Genomic DNA, 7,463 nt, shown 5'->3' with positions numbered 1-7,463 from the left:
GAGAGACATTCGTTGGCTGTTGACAGCAAAGCCATGTCAGCTGCTGGAAATATGGACATTGCACCTCTCCAAAAGTGTGTTTCACTTACGTATCAATCAGCTAGCTAGCACTTGCCAAGCCAACCATTCCTTGTCGAATGTAGTGCTTGCTTTAGTGCTTTAGCCACTTGGTAAGTGCTCCACATAAAAATTAACTTGGCAATTGAACACCTCCCCCCCCCACTCCACCCCCACCCTGGTCATGTGGCGAACAAAGCTGGCTTGCGGGATATATGTATACCTGCAAAATTTGTTTCCATCTTTAACTGCCTCAATTATTCCCACATTCTTGTGGGGTCGGGTGGGGAATGTTTTGGGCCAAATCTTTGACGAACCGGCTGGCCTAGAGCAGGGATTAGGAATTTGTTCATGGTGCTGGCGATAGTTCCTCCACCCTTTGCAAAGGGCACCATGGGATCTTTAATGTCCACCAAACAATGCTGGAAGACAGGACTCCCAGTTTAACGTCCATCTGAGGTATGGCACAAACTAATGAATTGCTTGTTTTTGAAACACCAGGAAGACAGTTTATAGCTGTGCTGAGATTCAAACCTAGGCGAGACAGCTCAAAGGTGAGTGTGTGATAGTGCTGTACCCGAAATTGAACTTGGCGAGTTACCTTTCCGAGCTGAGTCCGAGTCAAGCCGGGTTTGGCTGTCATCTCCAAAAATAAGTCAGATAAACAAGTACAGTAAAAGTGGAGATTTTCACACTACTCAGACATCAATTTTGGTGTATTTTGTGCTATAACAGAGAAGCGTGAATATATTTGCCTTTTTTTGAAAAACTGCAGTACTTGATCGCATCAAAAAAAAAAGTGCGTGCCGTGCGCTTATAGTAAGTTACCAGTCACGCTGTAGTGAGTACAAGGAACACGCTTGGCCAGCATGTTTAGTGTATGTAGGTCTGCGCGGTTTGCAACTATAGTACTGTACTGAACTTCAGTGTGAAATATACTTCCTTATTTAAAGCCAATTTTAATAGTGGACAAACTTCAATGCTTCCCGAAACCTGTGAGCTGGGTTAAAGCAGGGCTTGGTGCACCGTCTGTCCATACCGCTAACGGGGAAATATCGAAAGCTGAGATGGGCAAAAGTCCAGTGCTAGCTTGTGGAGACAGCGATGCCGAGGCCGGAGATTGGAATGAATAAAATTATCCATTGCTCCAGGAGATCATGAATTTACTAATCTGTACATTCAGTTAACTACTGATTTGATTTGCTTTCCTGTACTTTCCCGTCATATTTTGCAATCCGTATTTCATTGGTACCGTATGATTTACACCAGGTTTGTAAATCTTAGTTTATAATAAAATTTTCATTCCTGTTTCTCTTCAGTTCTGGTTGCATTGCAAGTTATTTTCTCCCAAAGTAAACGTTCGATGTAGTGGGGCAACTAAGCTAAATAGAGCATAACAATTGTGCATTTTGTGAGGAAAGTACCAAATTTGGCACACTAGTAGCCTATCATATTATGAACAGATTTGGATATTGGGCCATCAGAAAATTCAGTCGCTGATGGATGTGGCTGCTATTTTCCACTGCCATCAAAAATTTTGAGATGGCCTAATATCCAAATTTGTTCATAATATGATTGGCTACTAGTGTGCCAAATTTGGTGCTTTCCTCACAAAATGCACAATTGTTATGCTAAGTTGCCCCACTAATGGGGTTTCACATGGATAACATTGTTGAGATCGCCATGCGTCTTGTGCCCACTCCGCAAAATTAAAAACGCGTGAACACGTTTTTACGTCACTCAGCACGAAAACTTAATCGCATGAAAATCTGCGAGAGCTGTAAAAAAAAAAAAAAAATATATATATATATATATATATATATATATATATATATATATATATATATATATATATATATATATATATATATATATATATATATATATATATATATATATATATATATATATATATATATATATATTGTTGTGGTTACCAAATTCGCAAACCACCATTCAGGTCCCTTAGGTGAGGTATCTCGGTAAGTGCATGTGTAGTTAGGCCCAAACCCGTTGTCTAGTGGGAATACATGTCATTTATGCGAGCTGCGACTCTTCAGGATAGCCGTTTTTCTTTCACTATCTTTATTTTGGACCAACCGCCATGATTACCACCACAACCACAACATCAACCAACAACCACAACCACCGCTTCACCACAACCGCCACGACCTTCACGTCACACCTCGCAACCGTAGCATCGCCACCGTTCTTGCCCCGCTGTGGGTACCGGTGTTGGACTCGTGCAGGGCGCACGTTGAACAGCGTGTACAAAATCACGGATTTTGTGCTTCAAAAACGGATCAAAAACGACACACGCCCACTTTTTGCCGTCCAATCGGTGAGCGAGGGGCGATTTGGCCCCGCCTCCAGAACGATCGATATATGCAAATTTGTGGATCAAAAAGCCTTCACGCCCACTTTTTCTCGGGCCAATGGGGAGCGAGGTGAAAGGTCAAAGGGAGGGGGTCAAAGGCGAAGCTACGGGGGGATAAAAGGACGGTGTTCGTCAGTCAGGGCAGTGTGGAAGTCTGGAGCCCGAAGCCTGCAGTAGCTGGAGAAGCTGAAGAGAGTCGGACGAGGAGAGCCCAAAGAAGAGTCCAGGGTGGAGAGTCCAGAGGTGGAGAGTCCAGAGGTGGAGAGGCGGCAGCGGCGAAGGCAGACGAGGGGGTGCTCGCGTCGGTGCCAGGAGCTGCACGCCCGAGGGAGGCCGGCAGCGCGTCCTGGCCGAGGTGGAGACGCACACCAGGGGGAATAAAGATCCTCTATACCCCGAGCATCAACAACCCCCTCCTGTTTCCCCCCGCGCTGAGATAGTGCGACCAAGGGGGCCCCCTTTCCCACCCCCTGCCAGACACTGTCCGCGAGGCCCGCGGAAGTGAGGCGCCATCGCCGCTCCGCGTCTCATCACCAGACGGGTAGGCGCGACCCGGTCTCGGCCTCAGGCCCGCCTCATTATTGGGGGTATTTCTTTTCCTTGGTTTTGGGTATGTGTTGTCGGCGCCGTCTGTGAAGTAGAATTGTATAAGTGTTGCCGTGTGCTCGGTAGTCGGTATTAGCTCTGCACTGTGTTTTCACTTTTATATTTGCTTTTTGTGCAAATGGAATTGTGTTTTCTTTTTTTTGTGTGCATTTGGTGGAATTGAATATGTGTGCTTTCCATTCGTCGCGAATAAACGTGCTTTATTATTGAACTGTTCTCCCGCTTCGCTTCGTCTTTTTCTCCCATTGAACCCTCATCTTGCTTCACGTAAAGGGTTGGTAGTGGGCTGAGTACGCCCGATAATTAATCGAACCGTCGAGGTCGACGATAACACCGCTCGGTTATTCTGATAGTACGGAACGGGTCGCTTAAGTGGCCCGTGTCCGAAGTCGACCTGCGGCGAGGTGCGATCGCCCGGTCTACCCTCCGCGTGGGTACTTAGGTAGGTCGAATTTGGCGAGCAACCCTATCCCACGCGGGGGCTGATTGGCTCGATGGCGGTGAGACCGAAAGGTCCACCCGTGACTGGTTCCCGGCGTTAGTCCGAGAGGGTCACGACTGGATTGTCCGTCCGGTGGGCGACGTGCCGCGATTCGAGTTACGTGGCCGTCGCACGCCGGCGGGCGCGAAATCCGCAACACTGGTGTCAGGTCGTGCGATACAAACTCATCGCCCTCCTCGCGGCACTGGTATTGGAGAGCGGGACAACAGGCTCTCCTGTCTCCAGCGAAATTCACGGGAATCGGTCCAGGGGTGAGAGAAGCGACCCCCGATTCCCTCCAAATTACGAGCGAGCAAATTAACCCTTCACGAGAAGCAAGATGGCGTCTCAAGGCGAGCGGGAGCCGGGGGTATTAGAAATGGATGTAGAATGTGTAGGATCCATGGTCCAGGATGGAATCCCCGAGCAGGAAATGTTGATTGTGCAGGAACACGGACTCGCCCAACTAAACCCAGAACCTGAGGTGGGTGCGGCAGCGGCCGCGGTGTATGACACCTCCCCCCCCCCCCTCTCCACCAAAACCCTTCCCCGACCCCTGCCAAAACGGCTCACCCAAGCGCACCCGACATGACCCAGCTATTCACCATGCTGGCAAAAATGTATGCGGAAACGACAGCGAAGATGATTGCGAACATGAACAAGCAAATGGACGAAGTAAAAACGAGGATGGATACAAATACAAATGAAGTGAAAACGACGATGGATGCGAATACACAGCAAATGAAAAAAGAAATGAAAGAACTAAGGGGTGAGACGCAGAACATGGGCCGATGCCTGCAGGCGGGCATGAAGGCCGTGACCAGGGAGCTGGGAATGGCGACTCCACGTGTGGGAGCAAACGAGCTGGAAGGGGGTGCAACGGCTGACAGGCCCGCGGTGGAGGCAGGTAAAAAAATAATTCGGGGGGCGTGTTCGGCGAGGGTCGTGACAGAGGAATCGACGGTGACCAAAAGGGAAAAATTAAATGGGGAGACCAAAACGTGTGAGACGAGACACGAAATGACGACAAAGGAAATAATAATAGTTGAGACAAGGGAGGTAAAGGGTGAAGAGTTGGCAGTGACGGTAGCCGGGAAGGGAACGATAGAGGAGAGACTGCACGGTGGGGACGGGGTAAGTGACGCACACACACACACGGAGGTAGTGGAGGACAATGGGGGTGAGCTCGCGGAGCGTGTAGAGACCCAGTGCGAGCACCTGGATGGCCTCCTCCAGGAACGAGGGGAGGGAGTATGCCCCCTTGAGGCGAGTCACGACCAGGTGAGTTCGGTCGTGCTTTGCGAGGTTGAGGGGAGGAGTGCTGTGGACAGGTGCACTGAGAGCTTGGGGGGTATAGAGGCCCCGGAGACCCTTGTGGGGACACAAATCCCCAGTGTGGTTGTCCCTGTGTGTGTGGAAGCGACCCCGTGTGTGAGTGGTGTGGTGGCGATGGTGTCGGAGTACGTGCTTCCCAGCACGCCGTGTGTGAGTGAGGCACAGTGTGTGAGTGAGGCACCGCGGGTGAGTGCCCTCGCGTGTGTGAGTGAGGCACCGCGGGTGAGTGCCCTCGCGTGTGTGGATGCGGCACCGCGGTTGAGTGAGGCACCGCGGGTTAGTGCCCCCGCGTGTGTGGGTGAGGAACCGTGTGTGAGTGTCGCCGTGTGTGTGAATGAGGCACCGCGGTTGAGTGCCCTCGCGTGTGTGGATGAGGCACCGCGGTTGAGTGCCCCCGCGTGTGTGGATGAGGCACCGCGGTTGAGTGAGGCACCGCGGGTTAGTGCCCCCGCGTGTGTGGGTGAGGAACCGTGTGTGAGTGTCGCCGTGTGTGTGAATGAGGCACCGCGGGTGAGTGCCCTCGCGTGTGTGAGTGAGGCACGGTGTATGAGTGAGGCACGAGTGAGTGGAAGGCAGCGAGTGCGTGGAGCCACGTGTGCGAGTGAGGCACGCGTGAGTGAACGGCCGTATGCAAGGGAGACCGAGTGTGTGAGAGAGCGGTATGTGAGGGAGATGTCGGTTGGCATGCGGGAGCACGCAGCCGCGTCTCCCGGTGTGAATGTGATGGAGTGGACTGTGTGAGTCGTAACACGCAGGGGTGCGTGGGTTGAATGGCGACGACGACGACAGAGGAAAGAAAGCCGAGTAGCGGCTGTAGTTGTTTCGGGGACCGTGCCGGGTTCACCCAGCAGTGAGCACGAGGTTCGTGCTGTGCAACGCACGAGACCACCACGTGCTCGCTTGCGAGAGTGAAGTCCCGGTCCGGAAACGCACGCGGTGGATTTGCCGATCCCGCGGACGGACAAAGTTTAGGCAGGATTTCGGATTTGGACCGGACGGGTTCTCCACGCGATCGTGTGTTAAGCTCCAACGGGCAAAGCACATGTGTTCGCGTGGGGAACCCCTCGAGACGTGGGGCTTGTGTTTTTATTTTTTTTATGCGCACGGTGACGCCATGGCTGCACGTGGGGTTGGAATCCGGCAGGAGGGGTATCTGTGCCGGATGGTGCCGTCCAAGGAGGGACGAGGAACACGTGCAGCTGGATGACGTCACGGGCAGTTGCAGGTGTAAAGTGCGCGAGTTGCCGCGCAGGTGCTGCGCATGAAAATAAAAAACAAAAAAAAACCAAGCCTCACTTTCGGGTGCACAGGATTCCTGGGCAAGGGGTGGAAGACCCCCTTACCTGGGCACAGGATGGAAACTAGTTAGGGGGAAGGGTTAGCTTAGTTAGACCGACTTCATGGGGCAGGGGTAAGTCCTCATGGAGTCCGTGGAATGGATTAGTTAGAGGGATTGTAGCCAGATTTAGGTGGGGAAATAAAATGATTTATTTCGGAGACAGTGACAGACTTGTGAGTGTGTAGAGGGGACGTAGCTTAGCTACGTAGTGTTAAAAGGAACGTGCTGTAGTTTAAGGGACGACGTGGGAGCACGAGTTAGTTAGGGGATGTAGTTAGGAGGATGGCAGAGTTCAGCGGTGTGTGTGTTGAAGAGTTGTGGGTTGTGAGGTGAGTACGTGTACATGGTGAGTGAGTGAGGCCAGCGCGTCTGTGTGAGTGGAGTGAATGGGGAATGCATGGTGCGATGAGTGATTGGGGGGAGGAGTGACTCCCGCCCAAGGGACCCCGGGGTCAGTGTAGAGTGAGTTAGGGGGTTAGTTAAATTACAAAACGGAGGTCGTTTTGCTGTTGGTGGGAATGTAGGCTAGAGACCCATTTGGAGGGGTGCAGGAGACCTGTTGACGGGCTTGGGAGCGTGGCTGCGAAAGGTGAGTATCGCTGAGTGGGTACCCCGGGCACCAGGCTAGTCGGCCGCGGTAGGCCATGGGCCCATGGGGGGCCGGGATAGAGTAGTGGGCACGGGTGCGCCTGCTTGGTGCGGGGGCCCGGGGCGCCATTAGCCGCGTGGGCAGTGTTGTGGGCACGGGTGACCCTCGGAAAGGGGCCCGGGAGGCCGGCCTGCCACGTGTGCGTTTCAGGGGAGGTGCCATGGGGGGCACTCCCCGGTGTTAGGGAGCTGGTAGGCTCGGAGGCAGTGTAGTGCCCGGGGGTGCCATAGCGGGAGATTCGGCAGAGGGTCGTGCCTGCCAAAGGGAGCCACGTGTCCTAGCCAGGAGACCGTGTGAGGGCACGGAGAGAAAATTGGGGCGAGGCCCGAAATTGTGAGGACACCAACACAGGCGACGGGAATCTGGGTTGTTAGAACCAATAGTTTAAGCGAGAGGCGCTTGTTGAAAGCCCCGGGTAGTTTAACAGTTAAATGGTTAGGGTAGATTAGGAAGTGTACCCCTCCGCACCATCCATCCCCTCGCTCTCGTTGTGGGCCGCTGGACCCACTTTGGGTTAGATCGCCGAACTCTGGGGAGGCCATTCGGAGAGGCTTGAGTTGGGCCTCGACACAGGACGCTAGCTCTCCCTTGTTCCCCTCCGGGAAGGGAACGAGGGGAT

General features: G+C 52.8%; 2 protein-coding genes across 6 annotated transcripts in view; one reads left to right on the top strand and one right to left on the bottom strand.

The window, feature by feature from the left end:
* Window positions 1-7,463, bottom strand: part of LOC147012064 (ubiquitin carboxyl-terminal hydrolase 36-like) — a 105,641-nt gene that overhangs the window by 1,183 nt on the left and 96,995 nt on the right. The gene's annotated exons all lie outside the window — the stretch shown is intronic.
* LOC147012065 (uncharacterized) overlaps window positions 1-7,463 on the top strand; it is a 42,863-nt gene that overhangs the window by 9,885 nt on the left and 25,515 nt on the right. The gene's annotated exons all lie outside the window — the stretch shown is intronic.

Source organism: Eptatretus burgeri, chromosome 15 (genome assembly GCF_056783735.1).
Source record: "Eptatretus burgeri isolate ZD-2024b chromosome 15, Ebu_testis_v1, whole genome shotgun sequence".
In the NCBI taxonomy this organism is placed as follows: domain Eukaryota; kingdom Metazoa; phylum Chordata; class Myxini; order Myxiniformes; family Myxinidae; genus Eptatretus; species Eptatretus burgeri.
This window is presented reverse-complemented; position numbering and strand designations above follow the sequence as displayed.